General features: G+C 40.1%; 1 protein-coding gene across 1 annotated transcript in view; it reads right to left on the bottom strand.

Annotated features, from left to right (window-relative positions):
• gpd1b (glycerol-3-phosphate dehydrogenase 1b) overlaps window positions 1–14,667 on the bottom strand; it is a 154,677-nt gene that overhangs the window by 65,959 nt on the left and 74,051 nt on the right. The window lies entirely within an intron of this gene.

The following is a 14,667-nucleotide window of genomic DNA, read 5'->3' as shown; positions in this document are numbered from 1 at the left end:
GTCTTTCTTGATCCACACACACATTCAGACACACTCACTCACTTACACACACAGACAAGCTTACTAACTCACTCACTCACCCACACACACACACACAAATACACACTTACTCGCTCACACACACACTCACAGAGTTTTTGAGTTTAGAGTTTATAAGGGTATGAATTCATGTGTTAATGACTAGAGTTTGTTCGTTTTTGAGTTTAGAGTGAAGTGAATGCATGAGTTTAAAGTTTAAAGTAGTTTGAAGTTTACATGAGTCTAAGAGTTCAGAGTTTAGTGTATATCAGCAAGCATCCTTGGGTTAGGGTTAAGGTTAGTACTAGTACTACTACGAATAGTACTACTACTACTACGAGTGAGTTTTTATAGTTTTTATTCATACATAAGTGTATGAATTTAGAGTTTATAAGGGTATGAATTCATGTTTATTAGTTTAGAGTTTATAAGTTTTTGAGTTTAGAGTTAAGTTACTGCATGAGTTTGAGTTTAAAGTTTAAAGTAGTTTATAAGTTTATATGAGTTTAAGAGTTCAGAGTTGCTATGATAGGCACAAGGCCGCAGGCCGAGTGAGTGAGTTTTTAGTAGTTTAAAGTAGTTTTTTAAGTTTAAAATAGTTTAAAGTGGAAGTTAGGGTTAAGGTTAGTGAGTTTTTAGTAGTTTGAAGTTTAAAGTAGTTTAAAGTTTAAATTAGTTTGAAGTGGATAGATAGATGAGTTTATGAGTTTACATGAGTCTAAGAGTTCAGAGTTCAGTGTATATTAGCATCCTGGAGTTAGGGCTAAGGTGAGGCACAAGGCCGCAGGCGAGTTTTTATAGTTTTTATTCATAAAAAGTTTAAATTAGTTTGAAGTTTAAATTAGTTTGAAGTGGATAGATAGATGAGTTTACATGAGTCTAAGTGTTCAGAGTTTAGTGTATATTAGCATCCTGGGGTTAGGGCTAAGGTGAGGCACAAGGCCTGCGGCCTCGTGCCTACGAGCGAGTTTTTATAGTTTTTATTCATAAAAAGTTTAAATTAGTTAAAAGTTTAAATTAGTTTGAAGTGGATAGATAGATGAGTTTACATGAGTCTAAGAGTTCAGAGTTCAGTGTATATTAGCATCCTGGAGTTAGGGCTAAGGTGAGGCACAAGGCCTGCGGCCTTGTGCCTACGAGCCAGTTTTTATAGTTTTTATTCATAAAAAGTTTAAATTAGTTTGAAGTTTAAATTAGTTTGAAGTTTAAAATAGTTTGAGGTGGATAGATAGATGAGTTTATGAGTTTACATGAGTCTAAGAGTTCAGAGTTCAGTGTATATTAGCATCCTGGGGTTAAGGCTAGTTTGAAGTTTAAATTAGTTAAAAGTTTAAATTAGTTTGAAGTGGATAGATAGATGAGTTTATGAGTTTACATGAGTCTAAGAGTTCAGAGTTCAGTGTATATTAGCATCCTGGAGTTAGGGCTAAGGTGAGGCACAAGGCCTGCGGCCTTGTGCCTACGAGCCAGTTTTTATAGTTTTTATTCATAAAAAGTTTAAATTAGTTTGAAGTTTAAATTAGTTTGAAGTTTAAAATAGTTTGAGGTGGATAGATAGATGAGTTTATGAGTTTACATGAGTCTAAGAGTTCAGAGTTCAGTGTATATTAGCATCCTGGGGTTAAGGCTAGTTTGAAGTTTAAATTAGTTAAAAGTTTAAATTAGTTTGAAGTGGATAGATAGATGAGTTTATGAGTTTACATGAGTCTAAGAGTTCAGAGTTCAGTGTATATTAGCATCCTGGAGTTAGGGCTAAGGTGAGGCACAAGGCCTGCGGCCTTGTGCCTACGAGCCAGTTTTTATAGTTTTTATTCATAAAAAGTTTAAATTAGTTTGAAGTTTAAATTAGTTTGAAGTTTAAAATAGTTTGAGGTGGATAGATAGATGAGTTTAATGAGTTTAAATGAGTCTCAATGGCTCATATAGTGTATAGAATGGCAGTTTGATTTAGTCTAGGCTTTCAAGGGATTTTGATTTGAATTTTTGGCAGTTGGGGAGTTTGAAAATCTGAACATTCCGCAATGTTAAGTCAATGGGAGTTTTTTCCGAGTTTGATCGTCATTTATAGGAAAACCGTAAGTCCGATCAGTCTGAAAAGATAGAGCAACTAACTTCAGAACAGTTTGAGTGTCTGAGCCGAGTTTGGAGTATGTAGAGTTAAAGCTCTAGGAGGAGATAGAGTCAACAGTTTTGGAAGAAGAATAATAATAATAACTAGAACGTACATTTCCAGAAGAAAATGTGAATGGTGCTTGCAGTGGCAAAACTCGACACTCGGTTGCTAGAGTGTGGTACATGATTGCATACGAGCCAACAACCATGTCTGTACGATGTTCTGCTGCTGAGATATGGCTTATTCGTGTTGTTCGGTTGGTTGCTAGGGTGTTCTGGGTGGTTGCTAGGCGGTTGCTAGGGTGTTCTGTGTGGTTACTAGGTGGTTGCTAGGGTGTTCTGGGTGGTTGCTAGGCGGTTACTAGGCAGTTGCTAGGGTGTTCTGGGTGGTTGCTAGGCGGTTGCTAGGGTGTTATGGGCGTTCCTAGGCGGTTGCTAGGGTATTCTGGGTGGTTGCTAGGGCGTTGCTAGGCAGTTGCTAGGGTATTCTGGGTCGTTGCTATGGTGTTACTAGGTGTTTGGTAGTTGTCACAGACGGTTACTATGGAGTTTGTAGCATTTTATTGGCATGATTTAGCACTTAGCTAATCAATATTAGCATGTAGCTATTCACTGCTAGCATGTGTAGCATGTAGCAAGTCCTGTTTGCTAGCATGAGTCAAAAGAGCCAACCCCCATCTCTATACGATGTTCTGATGCAGAGATATACGCCTTGCAAAACGGTTGCTAGGGTAATCTGTTTGGTTGCTAGGGAGTGGCTTGGCAGCTGCCAATCATGAAGCTCCAAAGTCAGTGTGAATGTATAAACCAACCCCCATCTCTATACGATGTTTTGATGCAGAGATATAGGTCTTGCAAAATGGTTGCTAGGGTACTCTATTTTGTTGCTAGGGAGTGGCTTGGCAGCTGTCAATAATGAAACTCCAAAGGCTGCTTGTCAGTATGAATGATATAAACCAACTGCCACGTCTCTGTGACATTCAGAATGGAAGATATCCCTCTTTGGATTTTGGTTGCTAAGGTGCTCGACAATGGTTGCTAGGGAGGGGCTAGGATGTGTTGAGGTGATTGAGGATTGGCTGTTTGCTGCCCCGAGTCAAACGAGCCCACCCTCATGTTTCTATGACACTTATCTCCTGAGATATCCCTTTGATGTCTTTCAATAGAAGTCTATGGAGCTTGTTGCTAAGTTGCTCTAAATGGTTGCTAGGGCGTGGCTTGAAAGCTTCACAATGATCCTGAGAGACGGATTGGTCGTCTGAGTAAAATGAGCCCGCCCCCTTGTCTCTATGACACTGTGATCCAGAGTTATATTCAATACAAATGCGGTTTCTATGGTGTAGGACAGCCCATTTCATGGGCTGTCCTACACCATAGTATGTGAATGGGGCAACTTTGGGCCAGGCCTGCCAACCAGGGGTGCAACTTTTACCCCATTGTGTGGTATTTTGTTACAGAGCCTACCAGCCTCTTCAAATGTGATCCAGAGTTATATTCAATACAAATGCGGTTTCTATGGTGTAGGACAGCCCATTTCATGGGCTGTCCTACACCATAGTACTTCATTGGGGCAACTTTGGGCCCCTCCTGCCCCCCAGGGGTGCAACTTTTACCCCATTGTGTGGTATGTTCTTACAGAGCCTGCCAGTCTCTTTAAATGTGCCAAATTACACGTTTCTGCGACATCCTTGCTCTGAGCTATGAGTCTGTGAATTTTGGTTGCTAAGGGGCTCAACAATGGTTGCTAGGGAGGGGCTAGGAAGTGTTGAGGCTATTCAGGATTGGCTGTTTTCTGCCCCGAGTCAAACGAGCCCACCCTCGTGTTTCTATGACACTTCTATCCAGAGATTGCTAGGCAGTTGCTAGGGTGTTCTGGGTGGTTGCTAGGGCACCACAGATGGTTACTATGGGCTTAGGGCTAAGGTTAGGCACTCGGCCTGCGGCCTCGTGCCTATGAGTGAGTTTTTATAGAGTATTTAAAATCTCTATTAAACGAGTGCATTATAATGAGTGCACGAGGCCTGCAGCCTCGTGCCTATAGCCTATGGTTGCTAGGGTGCTGTAACTGGTTGCTATGGTGTGGCTATGAAGATTTTAGGCCATTACTTATTGGCTGCTGGATAATATAAATCCTCTGAGGGAGAGAGAGGGGGAGACATGCAGGGGTGTCAGGCCCTTTGTGTCTGTGTGTGTGAAAAATGACAGTTGGGATTTGAATTTCTGAAAATTCCGCAATGTTAAGTCAATGGGACTTTTTGGGCCGCTTTTTCGTCCGCTGTGCGAACATCGTACACCCGATCGCTTAGAAAAGATATAGCACACCTCTCCTCAATGAGCCGGTCGTTTTGACACCTCACTCAGGGGTCTGTGACAAACGGTGCGGGGCGAGTTACGCGCCGAACTTTTGTGTGGAAGAATAATAAGTATGCAAGATAACACTAATGTTGCTTTGCCTATAGGCAAGCACCATTAATAAGAAGTTTAAGTACAATATCAGTAAGTTGGCTCTCACAAGCCAACTTAATAATAATAAGTTTAAATAGGATTTCAATAAATTGGCTTTCACAAGCCAACTTAATAATAATAAGTTTAAATAGGATTTCAATAAATTGGCTTTCACAAGCCAACTTAATAAGAAGTTTAAGTACAATATCAGTAAGTTGGCTCTCACAAGCCAACTTAATAAGTTTAAATAGGATTTCAGTATGTTGGCTTTCACAAGCCAACTTAATAACTAGAACGTACATTTCCAGAAGAAAATGTGAATGGTGCTTGCAGTGGCAAAAAACACGACCCGGTTGCTAGAGTGTGGTACATGATTGCATACGAGCAAACAACCATGTCTGTACGATGTTCTGCTGCTAAGATATGGCTTATTCATGTTGTTCAGGTGGTTGTTAGGGTGTTCTGGGTGGTTGCTAGGGTGTTGCTAGGCAGTTGCTAGGGTGTTCTGGGTGGTTGCTAGGCGGTTGCTAGGGTGTTCTGGGTGGTTGCTAGGTGGTTGCTAGGCAGTTGCTAGGGTGTTCTGGGTGGTTGCTAGGGCACCACAGATGGTTACTATGGGGTTAGGGCTAAGGTTGTATTTAAAATCTCTATTAAACGAGTGCATTATAATGAGTGCACGAGGCCTGCGGCCTCGTGCCTATAGCTTATGGTTGCTAGGGTGCTGTAACTGGTTGCTATGGTGTGGCTATGAAGATTTTAGGCCATTACTTATTGGCTGCTTGATAATATAAATCCTCTGAGGGAGAGAGAGGGGGAGACATGCAGGGGTGTCAGGCCCTTTGTGTCTGTGTGTGTGAAAAATGACAGTTGGGATTTGAATTTCTGAAAATTCCGCAATGTTAAGTCAATGGGACTTTTTTGGCCGCTTTTTCGTCCGCTGTGCGAACATCGTACACCCGATCGCTTAGAAAAGATATAGCACACCTCTCCTCAATGAGCCGGTCGATTTGACGTCTCACTCAGGGGTCTGTGACAAACGGTGCGGGGCGAGTTACGCGCCGAACTTTTGTCCAGAATAATAAAAAGAAGTTGAATAATAAGTATGAGCAATAACACTAATGTTGCTTTGCCTATAGGCAAGCACCATTAACTAGATTAAAAAGTTCGTTGAAACAAACTTTAAGTTGGCTTGTGAAAGTTTGGACCAGATAGTTTGAAAAAGTTTACAGTTTAAAGTAGTTTGAAGTTTAAATTAGTTTAAAGTTTAAAGCAGTTTAAAGTAGATTTAAGTTTAAAGTAGTTTACAGTTTAAATTAGTTTGAAATTTAAATTAGTTTGAAGTTTAAAGTAGTTTGAAGTTTAAATTAGTGTAAAGTTTAAAATAGTTTAAAGTTTAAAGTAGATTTAAGTTTAAAGTAGTTTAAAGTTTAAATTAGTTTAAAGTTTAAAGCAGTTTAAAAAAGTTTGAAGTTTAAATTAGTTTGAAGTTTAAAGTAGTTTGAAGTTAAAAATAGTTTAAACTTTAAAGTAGTTTGAAGTTTAAATTAGTTTAAAGTAGTTTAAAGTTTAAAGTAGTTTACAGTTAAAAATAGTTGAAAGTAGATTAAAGTTTAAATTAGTTTGAAGTTTAAATTAGTTTAAAGTGATTTGAAGTTTGAAGTAGTTTAAAGTTTAAAATAGTTTAAAGTATAGTTTGAAGTAGTTTAAAGTTACTAGGGTGTTTCTAGAGGGTTGCTAAGGTGTTCTGAGTGGTTGCTAGGCGGTTGCTATGGTATTTTGGGTGGTTGCTAGGGTGTTATGGATGGTTGCTATGGTGTTGCTAGGGAGTTCTGATGTATTTTGGGTGGTTGCTAGGGAGCTCTAAGGTGTTTTGGGTGGTTGCTAGGGAGTTGCTAGGGAGTTCTGAGGTGTTTTGGGTGGTTGCTAGGGTGTTGCTAGGGAGTTCTAAGGTGTTTTGGGTGGTTGCTAGGGAGTTCTAAGGTATTTTGGGTGGTTGCTAGGGTGTTGCTAGGGAGTTCTGAGGTATTTTTGGTGGTTGCTAGGGTGTTGCTAGGGAGTTCTAAGGTATTTTGGGTGGTTGCTAGGGTGTTGCTAGGGAATTCTAAGGTGTTTTGGGTGGTTGCTATGGTGTTATGGGTGGTTGCTATGGTGTTGCTAGGGGGTTCTAAGGTATTTTGGGTGGTTTCTAGGGTGTTCTGAGTGGTTGCTAAGGTATTTTGGGTGGTTGCTATGGTGTTGCTAGGGTGTTCTAAGGTATTTTGGGTGGTTGCTAGGGAGTTCTAAGGTGTTTTGGGTGGTTGCTATGGTGTTGCTAGGGAGTTCTAATGTATTTTGGGTGGTTGCTCGGGTGTTTTGGGTGGTTGCTATGGTGTTGCTAGGGTGTTCTAAGGTATTTTGGGTGGTTGCTAGGGTGTTATGGGTGGTTACTATAGTGTTGCTAGGGAGTTCTAAGGTATTTTAGGCAGTTTCTAGGGTGTTATGGGTGGTTGCTATGGTGTTGCTAGGGTGTTCTAACACACACACACACACACTCAAGAGTTTTTGAGTTTAGAGTTTAGTGAATGCAGTTTAAAGTAGTTTATAAGTTTACATGAGTCTAAGAGTTCAGAGTTTAATGTATATTAGCATCGGTTAGGGCTGAGGTTAGGCACGAGGCCGCAGTTTGAAGTTTAAATTAGTTAAAAGTTTAAAATAGTTTGAAGTGGATAGATAGATGAGTTTATGAGTTTACATGAGTCTAAGAGTTCAGAGTTTAGTGTATATTAGCATCCTGGAGTTAGGGCTAAGGTGAGGCACAAGGCCTGCGGCCTTGTGCCTACGAGCGAGTTTTTATAGTTTTTATTCATAAAAAGTTTAAATTAGTTTGAAGTTTAAATTAGTTTAAGTTTAAAATAGTTTGAGGTAGACAGATAGATGAGTTTAATGAGTTTACATGAGTCTCAATGGCTCATATAGTGTATAGAATGGCAGTTTGATTTAGTCTAGGCTTTCAAGGGATTTTGATTTGAATTTTTGGCAGTTGGGGAGTTTGAAAATCTGAACATTCCGCAATGTTAAGTCAATGGGATTTTTTCCGAGTTTGATCGTCATTTATAGGAAAACCGTAAGTCCGATCAGTCTAAAAAGATATAGCAACGCGAGTCAGAACAGTTTGAGTGTCTGGGCCGAGTTTGGAGTATGTAGAGTTAAAGCTCTAGGACGAGTTTGATATAGAAATTTTAGTCTCATAAAAAGAATAATAATAACTAGAACGTACATTTCCAGAAGAAAATGTGAATGGTGCTTGCAGTGGCAAAAAACACGACCCGGTTGCTAGAGTGTGGTACATGATTGCATACGAGCAAACAACCATGTCTGTACGATGTTCTGCTGCTGAGATATGGCTTATCCATGTTGTTCAGGTGGTTGCTAGGGTGTTCTGGGTGGTTGCTAGGGTGTTGCTAGGCGGTTGCTAGGGTGTTCTGGGTGGTTGCTATGGTGTTCTGGGTGGTTGCTAGGGTGTTATGGATGGTTGCTATGGTGTTGCTAGGGAGTTCTTAGGTATTTTGGGTGGTTGCTATGGTGTTGCTAGGGAGTTCTAAGGTATTTAGGGTGGTTGCTAGGGTGTTATGTGTGGTTCCTAGGGTGTTCTAAGGTGTTTTGGGTGGTTGCTATGGTGTTGCTAGGGAGTTCTAAGGTATTTTGGGTGGTTGCTAGGGTGTTGCTAGGGAGTTCTAAGGTATTTTGAGTGGTTGCTATGGTGTTGCTAGGGAGTTCTGAGGTATTTTGGGTGGTTGTTAGGGTGTTATGGGTGGTTGCTAGGGTGTTCTAAGGTGTTTTGGGTGGTTGCTATGGTGTTGCTAGGGAGTTCTAAGGTATTTTGGGTGGTTGCTAGGGAGTTCTAAGGTATTTTGGGTGGTTGCTAGGGTGTTCCGGGTGGTTTCTAGGCAATTGCTAAGGTTTTCTGGGTGGTTGTTAGGGTATTTGGGTGATTGCTAGGACATTTCTAGGCGGTTGCTAGGGTGTTCAGGGCGGTTGCTAAGGTATTTTTGGTGGTTGCTATGGTGTTACTAGGTGGTTGGTAGTTTTCACAGATGGTTACTATGGGGTTAGGGCTAAGGTTAGGCACGAGGCCGCAGAGTATTTAAATCTCTATTAAACAAGTGCATTATAATGAGTGCACGAGGCCTGCGGCCTCGTGCCTATGAGTGAGTTTTTATAGAGTATTTAAAATCTCTATTAAACGAGTGCATTATAATGAGTGCACGAGGCCTGCGGCCTCGTGCCTATAGCCTATGGTTGCTAGGGTGCTGTAACTGGTTGCTATGGTGTGGCTATGAAGATTTTAGGCCATTACTTATTGGCTGCTTGACAATATAAATCCTCTGAGGGAGAGAGAGGGGGAGACATGCAGGGGTGTCAGGCCCTTTGTGTCTGTGTGTGTGAAAAATGACAGTTGGGATTTGAATTTCTGAAAATTCCGCAATGTTAAGTCAATGGGACTTTTTTGGCCGCTTTTTCGTCCGCTGTGCGAACAACGTACACCCGATCGCTTAGAAAAGATATAGCACACCTCTCCTCAATGAGCCGGTCGATTTGACACCTCACCCAGGGGTCTGTGACAAACGGTGCGGGGCGAGTTTCGCGCCAAACTTTTGTGTGGAATAATAATAAGAAGAAAAATAAGTATGCAAGAGAACACTAATGTTGCTTTGCCTATAGGCAAGCACCATTAATAAGTTTAAATAGGATTTCAGTAAATTGGCTTTCACAAGCCAACTTAATAAGTTTAAATAGGATTTCAGTAAATTGGCTTTCACAAGCCAACTTAATAAGTTTAAATAGGATTTCAATAAATTGGCTTTCACAAGCCAACTTAATAAGTTTAAATAGGATTTCAGTATGTTGGCTTTCACAAGCCAACTTAATAATATTACTACAAAATGGTGTGTGTGTGTGTGTGTGTGTGTGTGTGTGTGTGTGTGTGTGTGTGTGTGTGTGTGTGTGTGTGTGTGTGTGTGTGTGTGCGTGTGTGCGTGTGTGTGTGTGTGTGTGTGTATGTGTGTGTGTGTGTGTGTGCGCAGAATATTGTAAACTGGCCTGGGCACAGATCCGAGGCAGTCCCCCCTGTATTGTATCTGGGAATTTGGGAAAGGAAGTTAACAGTTGACTTCATCCTGAACCCTTTGCTTTGCTTGTTAGTGTAATTTGATCCCCATATTCCATCTCTGTATAATCTCTCTCGCTGGTTTAGCTAGCTGCTAGCTACTGTGAAGTTATGCTAACATTATAACCTCCAGTAACCCACATTAACACCAATTTCTCATTATGGCATACATTAGCGTTATATTAAAGTTTATTTTAGAGCATATCATTGGTTTACCCCTAAGTTGTAATGAGATCTACACCCTTGTCATTAGACTTATAAAGTCCCTACATGCATATTTCCCCCATTTGAAGCCTGTCCCAGATTACCCAAAGCATGCGGTTCCACATTCTCAATCATATTTGGTAATGATTATCATTATCAATGATCGGGCAGCAGCCCAAGACCGGTTGCCCACTGAAGCTAAGCAGGGCTGAGCTCTATCACTCTCTCTCCTCTCTCCACTATAGCGTGTGTGTGTGTGTGTGTGTGGTGAGCGCACTGGCGCTGTTGTACTGTGGCTGCTGTCAACTGGTGGTGGTTGATGAGAGATCCCCTGATATGATTGTAAAGCGCTTTGGGTGTACAGTAGTACATATGAAAGCACTATATATAAATGCCTCATTCATTCATAAAGTGGGACAACAAAAAAAGTTTGACAGAAAAAACTAAAACACATTTTCAACACTTGAATATATCCCAAACAGAATTTGACAACGTTGTCTTATTTATGACAGATGTATGTCCTTAACATCAATCTAGTCAGAATCCTGTCACTGACCTTGTCATCCAATTCCCAGGGGAGCTTCTTGATTGACACTTTTCTGTGGCAATATGATTTCAGTCACATGACATCCATGCTAAACCTACAGTTAAATTCCTGTTGCCTACATTTTGTTTGAACAGGAAAAAAACACACTGGAGGTGTCCAACTTTACCCAATGTCGCAGATTACCCGATTTCACCAAAATGTTAACATTTTGTAAGTTTATTTGTGTTCTATCAACTTAATATATTTAAAACTAAAGTTAATAATAATAATAATAATAATACGTTACATTTATATAGCGCTTTTTCTGAGACCTCAAAGCGCTTTACAGAAGGGGGAGGGGGGGGGGGGATATCCTCAACCTCCACCAATGTGCAGCATCCACTTGGATGATGCGACAGCAGCCATATTGCGCCAGAACGCTCACCACACACCAGCTTACTGGTGGAGAGGAGACAGTTATGAAGCCAATCAGTGTATGGGGATGATTAGGAGGCCATGATGGACAGAGGCCACTGGGCAAATTTGGCCAGGATGCCGGGGTTACACCCCTACTCTTTTTAGTGACCACAGAGAGTCAGGACCTCGGTTTAACGTCTCATCTGAGGGATGCGCTCTTTGGCAGTATAGTGTCCCCGTCACTACACTGGGGTGTTAGGACCCACACAGACCACAGGGTGAGCGCCCCCTGCTGGCCTCACTAACACCTCTACCAGCAACAACCTGGTTTTCTCAGGAGGTCTCCCATCCAGGTACTAACCAGGCTCAGCCCTGCTTAGCTTCAGTGGGCAACCAGTCTTGGGCTACAGGGTGATATGGCTGCTGATATGGCTAATTAAAGTTAACTTAATTAATTTGTGTGAAAACTACATGAATCGTTTTTGGTTACATAACTAACTGCAGTGGATCTGTAGTTCCCAGTAGCCTATGCTTTGCAAGGGATCCATTAGAAGAGTACATTTAGGGATTCAATTGTTATTTTATGTGTTTTTCAGTAAAGGGAAATGTTTTGTTAGTTTGTGTTAGTGTTTAATGTACCACTCAGATGGCAGGAGAAACAGGACTGGCTGTGCAAAATAACAGAGCAAAGGCAGAGAAACGCACAGCTAAAGTCAGGAGTTTTCCTGCATAGAGGCGGCCGCCTCCGGCTCTCGACAAATCTCTGCAAGACAGTCACATGCTTACACTTTTTCCTTGTCCGGGACACGAAAAAAATAAAAATAACTAGAGAATCACCGAAAACGCGAGGATGATTCTGATTTTATTTCATGTAATGTAGCCTAAGTGGCAATTGGTAGCCTATCGTATACGGATGGTAACAAAGCTTGTTGCTGTTTCAATTTGAAATGAAAGATTGAGCATAGGCTAGCCTACATTTAATAAAATTAGGGAAAAAATGCCCTTTATAAAGGTAAAAAACGTATTCTGATAAGAGTGTTTTCCAACAGTGATGTAATGAAACATTGACCATTTAAGTTTGAAGGGAGTAAAGCCTGTGTTTAGGCTATTAGGAATATGTAATTTTGCCAAAAGAAGAACTTTTATTTTACCCCTCTAGAAGTTCCGAGCTCCACCCACAATAATACTGTGGGAAACAGGATTTTTACCACCTCCGCCTCGTTTTGAGCCAGTAAAAACCCTGGCTAAAGTAGTTCCGCATTCTTGACCACATTACAGTTCATATCACTTCGCCAAATGATTTCAGTTATTTCAAACTGAACAGTCATTCTTTCTTTTTCGGCCCATCTTTCTATCTTTCTATCTCCCACGCAAATGCAGTGCACACCCTTACAAAAATACCGTACAGGAAATCTGGAGGATGCTTGCTGGTATCCGGTAGTAGGAATGGTGAAACTGTAGGACACAGAGACAATCTATGCAGGAAATTCCAACAGGTTTTAGAATGGTTCCTTCAGTGTAACCATTCTAAAAAAAATAATAAATGTAACAGAAACATGCAGGAACACCCAGCACACTTGCTGCACAAGTGAAAAATCCTGCAGTTATTTTGCTCAGATTCACCAAGATACTAAAGTCTGCAATCAAAACCCTAGAGATTTCGCCATGACCTCAATCATTTTTTTCCCAAGACCAAATCTCACAGGAAGCAAAATACAAATTGATATTATTTTCAACTGAATAAATCAGATTTATAGGCTATATCTGATACTACTGTCTCTTACCGTAGCATTACTGTACCGTAGAAATATATGTTAGCAATATTTATGTTTTAAAGCATTGAACTTCAATTTACAGTGAAAATCTAGCAGCTGTGGTTGAAGTACTTTTATATCAAAAAATACAGTAGTAATATTTTAGGTTTTACGGCATTGAACTAAAGTTTACGGTAAAAAAAAACTGGCAGCTGTGGTTGCAAGTGCTTTACCATAAAGAATACGGTAATACTATTTTAGGTTGAACTTTGAATTGAACTGGAATTTACTGGATATGTGCAGCTCTTAAAGTGACAGCAACCTAATAAACCTAATGTAGTATTTGCCCTCAATGTTAATCTAAAAACAAAAGACAAAGAAAATCACTCACTGCTCTTGACTGGTTGAGCCCTGCTGGCGCGGCTCTAAATATTCGTAGTGCTATTATATTAAAAATAAAATATGATAGAGCAAAAATTTTAACAGTGAAAGAAACTCCTACAATACATTTAAACAGGCATAATTAGAAGGCTCGAAAATAACTGAAGGAAATGTCTATTTGCTAAGCCAACTAATTTGATTCATGTTCTTTTGGTTTCTCTGCCAATAATGTTAAAAATGTAAAATGTAATGAAAATACAGGCATCGTTACTTGGTATCGGCAAGTACTTAAAAAAAGTATCGTATTGGACTCATTCTGGAAAAATAATCGGTGCATCCCTACTTTAAACTTTAACTTAAAGGGATTTCTTGTGAAAACACCAATTTAGAGTAACATTAAAGGTACACTGTGTAGGATTACTCCCATCTAGCTGTGAAATTGTATATGACTACCATCTGAATATTACTTTCTAGCCCTTCCCATTCCGGGGGCGTTTTAACTCCTACGGTGGCAGTATTATTTAAAGGATTAGTTCACTTTAAAAAAAAACTTTTACTGATAATTTCCTCACCCCCATGTCATCCAAGATGTCCATGTCTTTCTTTCTTCAGTCGAAAAGAAATTAAGGTTTTTTATGAAAACATTTCTCCATATAATGGACTTCACTGGGGACCAAACGGTTCAAGGTCCAAATGACAGTGTCAGTGCCGCTTCAAAGGGCTTTAAACGATACCAGACTATGAATAAGGGTCTTATCTAGCGAAACGTTCGGCCATTTCAAAAATAAATAAAAAAGTTTACGTTTTATAAGCACAAATGCTCGCCTTGCTCTGTTCCAAGTCTGCCATTAACGAAGTGGAAAGAGCAAGCGCATGGACAGTTTGCTGGTTTCTCACAAATTTGTCTCTCAAATACACACAAGAGAAATAAATTACTGCTGCATTTCATGCAGCAAATTCAATGCATGCACCATTTCACATGTAGGCCTATTGCATTGTGTGTGTAAAGAACTCAAAATAGCGATTGAATGGTTAATGAAACAGACACTGTTAACATTTGACTAAAACATTACACATTACAATAATGCTTTTAACCAAAGCCGAGCTTCTTGCAGTGTGCAGATCATGGGGTGCTCCACATCCACATTCAGTTCTGGAGCGTGGGTTATGGTCAAAACGAATATATCTTGCAGATATTTTTTTTTATATAAGCTTGAACCAGCTATTATTATGGCACCCCCTAACTGCGCAAAGGACGCAAGTCTGTCTGTAGTCCATATTAAAAGTTAGTTAGCCAGTCAAAACTACAAAGTTGACGTTTAAAAATGGTGGCGCCTGCTCTTGCGTGAAAAATAAGGTGGATACTCTTTGCTGGAGGGGACTCGATTTCTCACCACAGCCTAGCGTTAGCGTTAGCCAATATGCTTTAATGGCTAAAGATTGCAGGCTTGCCTTTGGTAGCGGGATGATGTGAGGTTTTTAATCTGCGTACAAACAGAAGTCTTTTTCGGGTTCTGTTTGTGCAGTGCTGTGGCATAGTGTTGGATTTATTTTATAAATTATTTTATACATATAGCTTATATATATATATATATATATATATTGCTTATTTTCAATGTTTTGAATGATCGGTTTGAATTTTGTAGCTTAGTGTGTGTGAATAA

Source organism: Phoxinus phoxinus, assembly GCF_949152265.1.
Source record: "Phoxinus phoxinus genome assembly, chromosome: 20".
Classification (NCBI taxonomy): Eukaryota; Metazoa; Chordata; class Actinopteri; order Cypriniformes; family Leuciscidae; genus Phoxinus; species Phoxinus phoxinus.
Note: the sequence above shows the minus strand (reverse complement) of the source record. Positions and strands in the feature narration are given on the sequence as shown.